Source organism: Vipera berus, assembly GCF_964194415.1.
Source record: "Vipera berus genome assembly, chromosome: 4".
NCBI lineage: Eukaryota > Metazoa > Chordata > Lepidosauria > Squamata > Viperidae > Vipera > Vipera berus.
In genome coordinates this window covers 108632631-108647006 of record NC_138206.1, presented here as the reverse complement: position 1 = coordinate 108647006, position 14376 = coordinate 108632631, and positions in this window count along the sequence as shown.

The window sequence follows — 14376 nt, the reverse complement described above, 5'->3', positions numbered from 1 at the left end:
ACTGCATTCAAACCTATTCACGAGCCTGGGAAAAAAATTGTCCCTGCTTTAAGATTGGATAAATGTTAATATAAAGATTCATTAAAGCAGCAGCAGCTTTCTTTTCCTTTTCTTTAAAATTCTTGGCTTCCAATAAAGCCTAAAAAATTTTCAGTAGAAATTATGGCGTAGCACATTTGTTCCAAGCTTTTTTTTTTAAAAAAAATGCACATCCTAGTAAGTAATTGGCAACCAGGGCAGCTCTCTCAGTCCAAAAACCTTGTTTATGTTCTTTCCCTCTTGTTCTAAGTGACAAGCCAATGGAAGTTGTTGAAATATCTAATATGTCATTTGACAACATGGGCCTTGATTGCATTCTTTTAAGTTCCAGTATGCTGGCTGTAGAGAGGTAGTATGGCACAGTGGTTAAGCCATCAAGGTAGAAACTGAGCCATTAGACATCAATCAGTTGGGTAACCTTGGGCCAGTCACTTTTTCTCAAGCCCTAAGAGGGAGGTAATGGCAAGCTACGTCTGAAAAACCTTGCCAAGAACACTGCAGTAACTTGTCCAGGATAGTTATCCTAGACCCGTGGTGACGAACCTAGGGCACACGTGCTACAGGTGGCATGCAGAGCCCTCTCTGTGGGCACACATGCCATTGCCCCAGTCTTCAGCTGGGTTTTATAAAACTTTTTCGCTTTAAGCCTCCACTGCCGTGTGCAAAAAAAAAGTTTCAATCAATCAATCAATTTCAACTTCTCTTGGGGAAAAAAAGATCTCACAAAGTTGGAATTGATTGATTGAACTTTTTAGTCCCACCCAGTCTGCCATTACCACTGCAGCCACGCCCACCTAATGGGCCATGCCCACCTAGTGGGCCAAGCCCACCTGGCACCAGACAATACATAAGTGTGTTTTGGGTTGCAGTTTAGGCACTCGGTCTCTAAAAGGTTCGCCATCACTGTCCTAGACCTTTCCAAATATGCTGCCTATCCTTACTGTATACTTACATTAAGGACAGGTCCAAATATCTATGAAGCAAAGCAGAAAAATATACAGTATATTGGATAAGAGTCCCAATTTTAGAATGCATCTTTTGGAATCCTGTTTTAGAATGCATACTTACCTTTCTTCCTTTGGTACAATTTTTAAATAGCATTGAAGTGATATCTGGTGAATTCTATTTTATCTGATATTTACAGGTGCAAAGTATATATATAAAAGGTATATATATAATTATCATTATAAAGAACGGGAAATATTTTCCCCCAAAAACTCTTGTATATCAGAAGTAGGCAGCTTTGAATAAAAGTCAGTTTTATAGTCCCTTGCTGACCCTTGATACTTCCTGTCAAGGAGAACCACAAACTCAAAATACCACTCCTCTCATTTCAAGTTTCCTTTCCTCGGAATTAAGTCCAACTGAGTTATGTTTGGGTCTGGCCACAGCTAACATCTGCTTCTAGCTTTTTAACATGTGCTTGAGCTAATTTAAATGTTGAGAAGATGGCATTCTTTACTCAGTCAATACTGAGCTATGTGCCTCAGCTTTGTTTATAGTTGTCATTTTTATGTCACCTCCTCATCTCTTATCTTGAACCTCAGATGCTAATTTCAGATGTTCTGAAGCTGATTTGCAGGAAGTCAAATGTAGATCCTTCCGTGGCCAGTTTTGCTATGTTTTCACATTTCATGATTAAAAGCCACACAAGTTAAGTATTTGAAAACCCACTAAACCGGCAAATGCACATCCACACAAGCACCAGTCATGCCTCTCCAACCAGCTGCAGTAGTTTCATGTTATTGCACAAGTGTGCTCACTGGTTTTCCGACTTAGCCAGATAGACTCACTTAGTTGGCTCATATCAGGAATGCAAAGTTATGTTAATCAATTGGACCCTGCTTATGCCAATCCTTCTCTTGTTTTTCAAGATAAGGAAAACCAACAGGGGAACAGAAGTGCCCCTTGGAAGAGGGAGATAAGATGGCAAAGTGCCAAAAAATCTTAAGAAAGAAAGAAAGAAAAAGAAAGAAAGAAAGAAAGAAAGAAAGAAAGAAAGAAAGAAAGAAAGAAGAGACCCAGAGAAAAAGAAATAACGAGTCAGAGAGACAGGAAGAAAGAAAGAGAGAGAGAAAGAAAGAGAGAAAAAGAAGGAAGGAAGGAAGGAAGGAAGGAAGGAAGGAAGGAAGGAAGGAAGGAAGGAAGGAAAAGAAAGACTCACCCCAATAAGATGAAACGTTCATACCCTAAAATTTATTTTCTTCAATAGAAATGTTAAACAAATTGTAAGCCTTGTGCTCAGAATGTTGGATCCTTTGAAAGGGATAATGGACCATGGTCTTGGACTGTTCATCCTGTTAGGGAAGGGGTCCTTAAACTTGGCAACTTTAAGACTTGTGGATTTCAACTCCCAGAATTCCTCAGCCAGCCAAGGTTAACTGAGGAATTCTGGGAGTTGAAGTCCACAGATCTTAAAGTTGCCAAGTTTGAAGTCCTCTGTGTTAGGGTGACACTACTTTAGATTCAGACCATTAAGCTGCCTAACAAGTAAGTTCTCTATGTACCAAAGGACATTGTTTATCCTCTTTTTAGAAGCCGCCAGTCATAAACTTAAAAACATTTAGGCAGTTCTGTTCATGTGCAATATATCTAGACCAGGTGTAGGCAACCTCGGCTCTTTTATGACTCATGGACTTCAACTCCCAGAATTCCTGAGTCAGCATAGTATAGCATAGCTGAACTCAGGAATTCTGGGAGTTGAAGTCCATGAGTCATAAAAGAGCCGAGGTTGCCTACCCCTGATCTAGACCATTAAAATAATTTCACGCAGCATGTAGTAATTTCATGCAATGCCAGCAATGATACACATCACTCTCTCCTTCTAAGCACTCTTGCACATAAAGATTTTAGTTTTGTAAGGATTTGAGGAAATTTATTGCGGGGGAAGCAGAATTCTAGAATTCTGCCAGTTTGAACTTAGCTTTGCATTTCCTACATGCTTTTTCAACTCTCACATTTGGCATAGAAGAAATATTTTCATTATATAAATAGGCACTATTTCTGCAAATGATTTGTAAAACTTTGTCCCAAGGGTGCTTTTTCAATAGGCAACTGGACTCCCTTTGTTTTTCCTTGAAGATGTTTCTCTTCTCATCCGAAAAGCTTCTTCAGAACTGAAGAACTGAAGAAGCTTCTCAGATGAGAACAAAATGCCTTCAAGGAAAAACAAAGCAAGTCCAATTGTCTCTTGAAAAAAACATTTTTGGGACAACCATGGCCTGGATGACTAAGAATCTCCATAGATATAAAAAATTTGTACCCTCAAACATTATATGTATATATGCATTCTCTCTCTCTCTCTCTCTCTGCATGCTCCCCACTGACATTCTTATTATTCTTATTCTTATTATTAACCAAATATAATATAAAAACCCAATATTATAGCAAGGGAACTCAGCAGAGGGCACTGGATCTATAGTTTGTAGCTTCCTGCCTACATGCTAACCACTATAATTGTGTTTGCAGGATGAAATGGACAGAAGTGGGAGGTAGGAGAGGGTGAGAGGAAGAAGTGGGTGGAATAACTACTGTACCTATAGATTCAACTATACCATGTCAAAATCTACCCACTGATGCAAATACCAGTATAGAACAGGTTTGTTTGCAACAGAATACTGAACAGAAATGAATAGCTCTGTAGGAATAACTTAAAAGGAAGTGGAAAAGTAACAGCTTGTAGGCTTGTAGTAAAGTTTGGGAAACTTCAAATGATGCGGGAAGAGACATTAAGGAAAGGGAGAGATGGGAAATGTCCATTACATATCAGAATATGGATTTCATCTAAGGCTCTTGGGACATGTATCACAAGGTCATGTTTGATGGACCCGCTTCTGACTTTCTTGCCTCTACTTTTTATCCCTGACTTTCATGTAGACTCAAAAGATAAGAACCAGAACCTTATACATACGCAAAGACTTTCAACGTGATCAGAAACTTCATCCCAGTTACATGGGGCATCTACAAATATTTTAAACCATTTTTTTAAATTATTTTGTTTAATCAATATATATGAAGATTGGGGTGGGGACAGTCATAGTGGCTAGCTCCTTATTTGCTCTGCTGGTTAATTGTTAATTGTTCTCACTGTCAGGAAATTTCTCCTTAGTTTTAGGTTGCTTCTCTCTTTGGTTAGTTTCCATCCGTTGCTTCTTGTCCTGCCTTCAGGTGCTTTGGAGAATAGCTTGACTCTCTCTTCTTTGTGGCAGCCCCTCAAATATTGGAAGACTGCTATCATGTCATCCTCATCCTTCTTTTCACTCTACTGGACATCCCAGTTCCTGGTGGCTCCAACAACTTTTACTCTCATTCTATTCATGTCATACTCACCATTGGTGTGTAGTCAACTTCCAATAGATCTTCCTTCTGGATAAGCAGCTTTTGACACCCTCAACCCCCCCAAAAAAAATCCTATGTCATAAACAATCAAGCTGATAATTAACTATGGTTAATAGCCATAGTTCTGAAAGGAAACAGAGACAGAATTCTCTAAATTAATCTTTTCCAGTTTGTCTGGCCAGATTCATTGACTTCAACTCCCAGAATTCACTAGCCAGAAGAACTCTTACGAAGAAGCCCACACATTCCCATCTAGAGGGCACCCAAATTAGGGAAGGCTGTTTTGCATACTAACCAAATAAGAATCCACCCCAAATACAGCTGATGTTAAATCTCTGCCTACTTATAATGTAGACTCATTTGAAAACAGTATGGAATAAAAGCATAAAGAATTAGAACTTATTCCATACCTTGGGTGACAAACTGCAGTATCAAAGTAATAGTAAAGAAAGAAGTTAAAATAAAAAAGGGTTGGAATGGGAGAAACATCAGAATTGTAGAAGCATTCGGACCATTGACTCTTCCTCCTCCAATAGTCCATTTTGTATCTTGGAGGATGGCCATATGTTTGGAAACATTGGTTCTTTGATCTGTTGATCCCCTTGACATTAATTTGGCAATGCTAATTAATATTCCCAATCTCTCTTGTCATTTGGGCCTGAAAAGGCCTATTTTTCATTTTCATTGACATGTATTTTGAGAGCCAGGAAAGTCTATAGCCATGGTGGCAAACCTATGGCACGTGTGCCACAGGTGGCACGTAGAGCACTCTCTGTGGACACGCGTGCTGTTGCCCCAGTCCTAGGCCTTCAGCTGGGTTTTATAAAACCTTTTCGCTATAGGCTTCCACTGCCATCTGCAAAAAAAAAAAAGGTTCAATCAACCTCAACTTCTCACAGGAATCAACTTCTTGCGGGAAAAATAAAAGATCTAGCAAAGTTGGAATTGATTGATTGAACTTTTTAGTCCCACCCAGTCTGCCGTTATCACCACAGCCACAGCCACCCAATGGGTCACACCCACCCAATTGGCCATGCCCACCCAACACCTGACAATACATAAGTGGGTTTTGGGTTGCAGATTGGGTACTTGGTCTCTAAAAGGTTCGCCATCACTGGTCTATAGAATAGTCTGTCTGCCAACAGTTGCTAGTTTGTTTAGTTCGTGCAATTGCTCTATCCAGGGTGCACCACAAGGAGGTGAACTATCTTCACATCCCAAACTGTAGATCACATTATGACCTGTTGTAAATCATATACCGGTTCAGTATCTGTTTTTTTTTCATATAAACAATAGCGCGCTTCAATGGTTGGATGGCTTGACGTTGGTATTTGAATATTGAACTTTTAAACATTAATATTTTATTGTGTTTTTTAATCCAGGTGAAATTTTAACATATATTGCAAGTCCATTTATGATATTCCATATACCAAATAAATAAATAAATTTAATTTTGTAGGTTGGGAAGAGCTTTGTGGGCATCAGTGAGTATGGCTTTCACTATGCCCATATAGAGTTATCATAACAGTACAAAAGAAGACAAGTTTGTCATCTGATCAAACAAATAAACAAAAATCTGGAACACTTTTCCCAAAAAAGGGTTGCTCCAGGACTTTTTGCAAGTGCTGCCTCCTCCCTCTTTCTCCCATGTCAAGGTATACAGTACTCAAGACCAGCCAAGTCATTTGGCACCAGCTAGGGATGAAAATTCCACAAATTTGTTATCTTAGGTGTTAAAAATGTAATAGGAATACACTGAGTAACTGACACTTGGCTGCTCTTTTGTGACATTGAAAAGCAGTAACCTGAGAGGGCTAACTTCTTTTGCTTAATGATATAGCTGGCCCTCTAAGCATGGGCAGTTCTAACAAAAGAATACCAATGCATTCATCAGACTGAATTATAATTTGAAATAACAGATCTACATTATACTTCAAAATGTGTATTTATTTTCTAATATGCTATACCTCAGAGGAACATATTGTACAGAGCAAGATGGAGACTATATGAGGTCTCCAATATGAAAGATGAAGCAGGATGGGAGGTACCATGGGCTAAAGGAACAGTTAAGCTTTTACTTAGCCTTTATTCAGCGTACAGAGTTTTTCTGTAGGGATGAATGCAATGTCTATTCTTCTATAGGAGTCCCTGCCAATTTTACTCCGCTAATCATTGCCAACCAAGGGGGGCAGTGTTCATCTCCATTTCAAGGCCGTTGAGCCAGTGCTGTCCAAGACATTTCTGTGGTCGTGGCCAGCATGATGTCACAGAGTATTGTAACTTTCCCACTGAAGTGGTACCTATTTATCTACTTGCATTTTCATACTTTCGAACTGCTAAGTTGGCAGAAGCCAGGGTGAGCTCACCCTGTCAAGTGGCGCTTGGGTCTCAAACCTGGACTGCTGGCTTTCCAGTTGGCAAACCCAGTGTTATGTACTGAGCTTGTGGTACCACACCACGTGAGCCAATGGCTCCCTTGAAACCTAGACAGACCGTCTCCAGCCTTGCAAGTGTTCTACCTTGGCGGGAAGCATGGTTCCATTCTATTGGCTGCTGCTAGAGGGTGGGACTGTATATATATCTAGTGGCTGGGCACGGCCCAGGTTAAGCTCTGTCATAACCAAAAAAGGATGTGTTGCTTTATGAACAACTGTCTGTATTCATTACTGCTCACCCGAGCCCACAACATAACACCCAGAGTCTTAACTTCTGAGCCACTTTGCCACTCCTAGCCACTGCACTGCCCTGTTGCTATCCTTTTATAGCAGGTATAGGTTTAATCTCCTAGATTCACGACTTAGTTTGGAAGACCACATAGTGGCTGTGACTAGGGGGGTCTTCGCCCAGGTTCGCCTGGTGCGCCAGTTGCGGCCCTATCTAGACCGGGATGCCCTGCGTACGGTCACTCATGCGCTCGTGACCTCTCATTTAGACTACTGCAATGCTCTCTACATGGGGCTGCCCTTGAAGACCACTCGGAGGCTCCAACTGGTACAGAATGCAGCCGCGAGAGTTGTGTTGGGAGTCTCCCGATACTCCCATGTTACACCTCTGCTCCGTGAGCTGCATTGGCTCCCAGTTTTCTTCCGAGTGAGATTCAAGGTACTGGTAATGGTGTTCAAGGCCCTACATGGCATGGGTCCGCAGTACCTCAGGGATCACCTGCTGCCGGCATCAACTTCCCTCCGCCCTGTGCGTTCCCACAGAGAGGGCCTCCTCAGGGTGCCACCGGTCAGAGAATGTCGTCTGGTGGCCCCCAGGGGGAGGTCCTTCTCTGTGGGCGCCTCGGATTTATGGAATCGGTTGCCGGTCGAGCTCCGGATGGCGCCCGACCTTCGCTCCTTCCGACGCGATCTGAAGACTCACTTATTCGAACAAGCCGGGGATGGGTTGGGATTTTATTGGTGTTTTTAATATATCTATTTATTGTTTTAGTTTGGGCATTGTGTTTAATTCTTTTTAACTTTTGTACCTTTGTATTTTATATGTTTGCCCTGTTCACCGCCCTGAGTCCCTTGGGAGAAGGGCGGTATACAAATAAAATTATTATTATTATTATTATTATTATTATTATTATTATTATTATTATCATCATCATCATCATCATCATCATCATCATCATCATCATCATTATTATTATTATTATTATTATTAATCTATCTCTGAATCTATTGAACGAAACTGAAAATAAAATAATTAAAAAACGTCTTCCTTTTTGATTACTCCATTTGATAAATTGATTGCATTGACATCCCAGTCAATCACTGATATATCACAACACTCATTGACTGTCGATTCTTCATTTAAAATAGCAAATATCTCTGTGTTACTAGTTGAATGTTCATCTTTGTTTCTTCGCGTAATTCTTGTCAATCATGCTTTTTCCTCTCGTATTTGGATTAAACAAGGGCAAATTCTTGGTCAGCTATATCGGAAAGACAAATCTTTTTTTTTTATTGAAAAGTTTTAAAATACAATTTTCCTTTAAAAAACCCCCCTTCCCCCTCCCTCCTCCCCCCCTACCTCCCCTCCTCCCCCCTCCCTCCTCCCCCCCCTACCTCCCCCCCTCCCCCCCCTACTTCCCAGAGCTGAATACAAGGTATATATATATAAAAAAAAGCAAACCTAAGCAACCATATACTAACAACTATAAATTCTAAAATCCATCACTCTCTAGCTTATATAGGATAAAACAAACCTTAACAGTATTAAATATATATATAAAAAAAAACTAGAATAAGAAAAGGACACTCTCTAGCTTATATAGAATGGAACAAACCTTAATAGTATTAAACATATATTAAAGACAAAAAAAAGGAAAAAGAAAAAAAAAACCCTTCTCAACCCTATACTTATCCTAAATAAACTCCATCCATTTTATCCATTCCATGATATAACATTCTTACAAATAATTTTCCAAATTAACCAAGGATCCCAAATCAAAAAAACTTTAAAGTCAACTCTTCTGTAATCGACCGTTCCTCTTCCAGTACCACATCTATAATTATTCCAAACACAACAAAAAAGAAAAAAGAAAAAAAAAAAGATTGCAAACAAAACTTGAACTTTAATCCAAACAAGCTCAGCCTTTCCACAAAACCACCAAATATAAAAATATATTGCGTCTACACCCAAATCTTTTCCCCCCTCCCCTACTTGACTACTTGACTATATCGTAAAAGTTCCAAAGACTTCTGCGATTCCTGCTACTTTCTCTTCTTAGATCGTTTTGCAGCAGCACGCGTCACCCTCTGTTTTATAGATTCATCCGACGAGGTTATATCTTGATCTCCTCCAACACCGTTGTCTTCTATCTGACCATCTTCGGCCTCTTGATGCACTCCTTCTCCAGATCCCTTTCCAGCTTCCAAAAGTGTTAATGGCGTTGCATTTAAAACATTATTGTAGAAATCACGCGCTTGCATCACAGTAACCAAACGGTACTTTTTACCTTCGTGCGTCACCATCAACCCCACTGGGATCTCCCATCTGAACCTTATATCTCGCTGCTTGAGCTCTTGCACAAGAAATGTAAAATCCTTCCTTCTCCTTAGAATCTTTGGAGGAATTTCTTTTAAGACCAAAACTTCTTGATTAGCAATCATAACTTTAGTATCATAAGCAGCTTGTATAACTTCATCTCTAGTTTCCCTTTTTGCAAAATATACCACCACATCTCTAGGCAACTTCCTCTGTCTGGCAATCCATGAATTCACACGAAACACTTTGTCCATGCCTCCTTTTATTTCAGATGCTGGCTGTTTCAACACTATTTCAAAAGCCTCAGAAACCAGCTGCTTTAGATCTTCCTTAGTATTCTCCTTTAAGCCTCTAATTCTAATGGCAAACTGCATCTGGAAATATTGAGCAAGACACAGTTCCTTTTCCATTTTATTTTCATTCTCCAATACTTTTGCTTCTAATATAGCATTCTTTTGAGTCAAGTCTTCTAGCTTTTCCTCCAATTCTTCCACACACCGAGCCACTTTACACACTGAAGTCAAGATGTCTACCCTCATTGCTTTGAGCTTCTGTTCCATCCTCTCCTCCATTCTCTCCTCCAATTTCTCCAATTTCTCCTCCATCTGTGCAAATCTAATATTAATTGATTCCAAAATTACCTGGGTATGTTTTTCAAGAGCATCTTGTAAGTCCTTTGATGTCAATACATCAGGAGGATGCAGCGCCTGCAATAATGATTGTTGCACGGGAGAAGTTCCAGCACTCCGAAGAGTTTTAGGGGGTGGTTTAGCCGCCATCTTTTACCAAATATGACGCACTTTCACTTCAGATTTGTAATCCAAAAAAGTCCATCAAGCTGGAGAGTAAAACATAGTAATCCTCTTTACCATTTCCTCTTGTATCGCTCTGCCTGCTCCTTTAAATCATAGTCATTCCTTCAGGCAGGGGTGGTCGCAGACGGCTGGCTCTGCTCCAAGAAGTCAGGAGCAGAGGCGATGGCCAGCTGGGAGCAGCCCAGGCTACGGGGGAGTTCAATCCTTCAGCCGCCCAAGCCATAAGCTCAGGCGGCCCTGGAGAACTCTACCCCTACCTGGGAGCTCGCCCCCTCCTCTTCTCCCGAGGAGGGGGCTTCGGATTCGCCCGAACAGCTGATCGGCGCTGTTTCGGGCGAAAAAACAACAGCTGAGCCGCGGGCAGCCCGGGAAGGCTCCCTTCGTCGCCGCGGAGCCACCGGAAGGAAAGACAAATCTTGTACTCCAGAGAAGAGCTTGATCTGCAGTTCTTCCAATGTTTAGAAGGAGGCTCCATGTCATTGGTAGTTGTTATGGAAATAAGGAGGAATATCATCACCACCACCATCATCATTGTTGCATTTTTCCCACATAGGCAGGATCTGCCTGGAAAAAAGGAGGAATATGTAGATTTTTTATTGTAATTTTCTATTAATCATCAATAATCATCTGAAGAGAGATAATGGTTATCCTTGACAAAAAGTTAACCGATGGAGAATATAATAGAGCAGTGGTGGCAAACCTATGGCACGCCTGCCAGAGATGGCATTCAGAGCCCTCTCTGTGAGCATGCATGCTGTTGCCCCAGCCCCGTCGCCCCCAGTTGCCCCCTCCTCAGCAGCAGCCCCCAGAGAAGAGTCACCCCAAAGCGTGGCCCATGCAGATCAGCGCAGCCAAGGACTTGGCAGCCGGGCAGTGGGGACAAGACTCCAGCCTCGTACCCCATCATGTGCAGATGATGCTGCAGGGTGCGGGTGGAGGGCGTGGCCACCTTGGTGCTGCTAGGCTGCCTGGGCGATATGTGGCAGGCTGTGGAGGTGGTGAGTGGCTCTGCAGGCAGGTGGGGGGGCAGGGGGGGCAGTTTTTGGGCACTCAGTCTCTAAAAGGTTCGCCATTACTGTGATAGAGCTCTTCAAGTAGGATGTCACATAGCAGACGTCTCAAGATTTATTTCCTGCCATTCAGAGAATCAGAAATGGAGAAATGAATTTAAGTTGCCAGAAAGCAGATTCCAAATCAATATTAAAAAAGAAAAAGAACTTTTTAAGAGTGACAGCAACTGAACAGTGCAACCAGCTAAAGAGGTCCTGAGCTATACTTACTGAATGTGTTCAGATGTAGATTAGATAGCCATCTGTCTGCAAAGTTTGGAATTCCTAAACTGAGCGTGGGGATGAAGTCAATTGCCTAAATGTGGCTGTAGGAACCTATAAGCCACACAAAAACTGGAGGGAACTTTCAGAGTAAAGAGTATGGCTGGAAAGACAAGTGGTGTTTTTAGTTGTTTCAATTTTTTAAAAGCTATTTTATTTTCGTATCAGCGTTATGATGCTGGAACTGCCAGACAGAAATGGTCTGCACTCTGATGGTTCGAGTCCAGCTCCATGAGAGGGAGTGAGCTCTGTCACTCGATCCCTAGCTCCTGGCCACCCAGCAGTTCGAAAGCATACAATATTGCAAGTAGATAAATGGAAAAACCTAGCAAAGTTTGGGTGTGCGAAGGGCAGAAGCCAGTGCTGGACCTGGCCGGACATGTGACATCATGACACAAGGTGAGGTGAGACTGGCAGAGTGAGAAAAATTCTCAGGGATGACTCACACCCTGGTCGGTACCTTTTTACTCTCCTACCATGGGGCAGGAGATACAGGAGTATAGCCAGCCGCACCAACAGGTTGTCATGGTTTACCGTCAGCCCGCGCCACTAGTCGTATGTTCATTCAGCAGGTGTTTTGGCTGCACAGCCTCCCTGATAGAGTCGTCTCTGATAGAGGGGCCCAGTTTACAGCCCGTTTCTGGCAGGAGTTGATGCATGCATTGGATATCAAGATTTGCCTCTCGTCCGCGCATCATCCTCAAACTGACGGGGGAACCGAGAAGGTCATCGGTATTCTGGAACAATATCTGCGCTGCTATGTCAATCAGCAGCAAAACAATTGGGTGGACTATCTGGCCATAGATGAGTTTGCATTCAACAATTCGTAGCACACCTGCACATGGATGACACCGTTCTTGGCCAATGTGGGATATCACCCCCGGTTTTTCCCCCTTTCCCCAGTGGACTCACCGGAGCCAGCAGTGAACGACTACATGGCAGAGTTACAGGCAATCCATTGATTGGTGCGGCGACAGTTAGAGAAGGCCAAGGCCGATTACAAAAGGTTTGCTGATCGGTCAAGGCAGGATACGCCTCCACTATCGGTGGGAGATCGGGTCTGGTTGTCCACCAGGAACCTACTGTCAACACGGCCAGTTAGAAAGTTAGATCACCGATATTTAGGACCATTCCCAATCAAGGCTGTCATCAATCCAGTTGCCTATCGCTTAACTGCCACGTTCCCTGCGTGTGCATCCAGTCTTTCATCGGTCTTTGTTGGTCCCTGAGCAACTGGCATGTCCACTCTGCCGAGCAGAACCTCCCCCACCAGAACATCGTGATGAAGACAGCACCCCCGAGTACGAGGTCGCCAGCATCAGGGACTCCCGTTGGCTGAAAGTTTATTTCCAGTATCTGATTGAATGGAAAGGCTACGGACCAGAGGAGTTCACCTGGGAAGATGCGACCACCACTCATGCTCCTGCTTTGGTGTCTGCCTTTCATGAACAATTTTCATCCCGACCGCATCCGGATCGGCAGAAGGGCCCTGCGGTGCAAGATAGTGTTGTGATTCAGCATCAGCCTGTGGTTTCGGCAGCTGAGTTGGACAATTCTGAAGAGGAGGAGGAGAAGAAGGAGGGGTTTGGAGAGCCTTTGGTTGCAGAGGAAAGTTCTGATGCACTGCAGAGCTCTCAGCCAGGCCCCTCCCATCTTGTTCCTCCTCAGACCCAGCTGTGTGAGCCTGAAAGATTGGAAGAAGACGATCCACAGCTAGCTCTGTTCAGGGACGCTCGAAGCAGGAGGCAGACAAAGAGAAGCCACGCCTTGAGGCTGCTGTTTAAAAGGGGAATGTGTGGGAGGTGCTGGTTGCTGAAGGCAACCGTTTGAAGAGCTTCTGATATAGTCTCGGTCTGTATTTGTTTAACTCTGATTTAAACTGTTTCATTTGGATTTTGCAAATAAATTTGGTTGGCTTAATTCCAGCCTATTGAATATAAAAAAGGGGTTGTCCCTGACATTCCAACAGGGCCGGTTGTAGGCTGGAACAGAACACAGGCTGAAGAACAGCTTCTATCCATGGGCTGTCAGGCTCTTGAACGGGAAATAACTTTATGTATGATTGACTTGTGAGGCCGGTGTCTTGTGCAATTAGCTCACATGGGTAACAAGATGGTGGGTTTGTTGTCACTGTGAGTTGTGGGGGGGGCACGAAGGGAGGCTCAGCCAATCTCGATGTTGTACTTTGATAATAAAGGTTCATTCATTCATGAGCTTGGAAGAGCCAGCAACCCAAGCACTGCTAGCTAATTGGTGTAAAGCTACTTCAATCCTCATAGTGCACCAAGGATAGACGTGCAAGCACCGAACAAAATGAACTAGCAATCTAAGCTGTCAGGACTGCCATAGCAGCGCAGTGGTTAGAATGCAGCACTGCAGGCTAATTCACGCTCACTGACAGCAGTTTGATTCTCAACGGCTCAAGGTTGACTCAGCCTTCCATCCTTCCGAGGTCTGTAAAATGAGGACCCAGATTGTTGGGGGCAACATGCTGACTCTGTAAACTGCTTAGAGAGGGCTGTAAAGCACTGTGAAGCTGTAAATAAGTCTAAGTACTTTGCTATTGTGTTATTGCATGGGTAGATTTCCTTGACAATGTACGCCTTATGCAAATAAATAAATAAATAAATAAATAAATAAATAAATAAATAAATACTCCTTATCTCCAGCATTATGCTAGCTATGTTTTAAAACTAAGACATTTAATTCCCTCAGAAATGTGGAGGGACCTGCTATTGGGCTGCTTTTACAGTATTCTGTCTAATGCAGGGGTAGGCAACCTTGGCTCTTTTGTGACTCGTGGACTTCAACTCCCAGAATTCCTGAGCCAGCCATGCTGAGGGGAAAGGGAGAGGTTTCCAAGCTGAGCCATG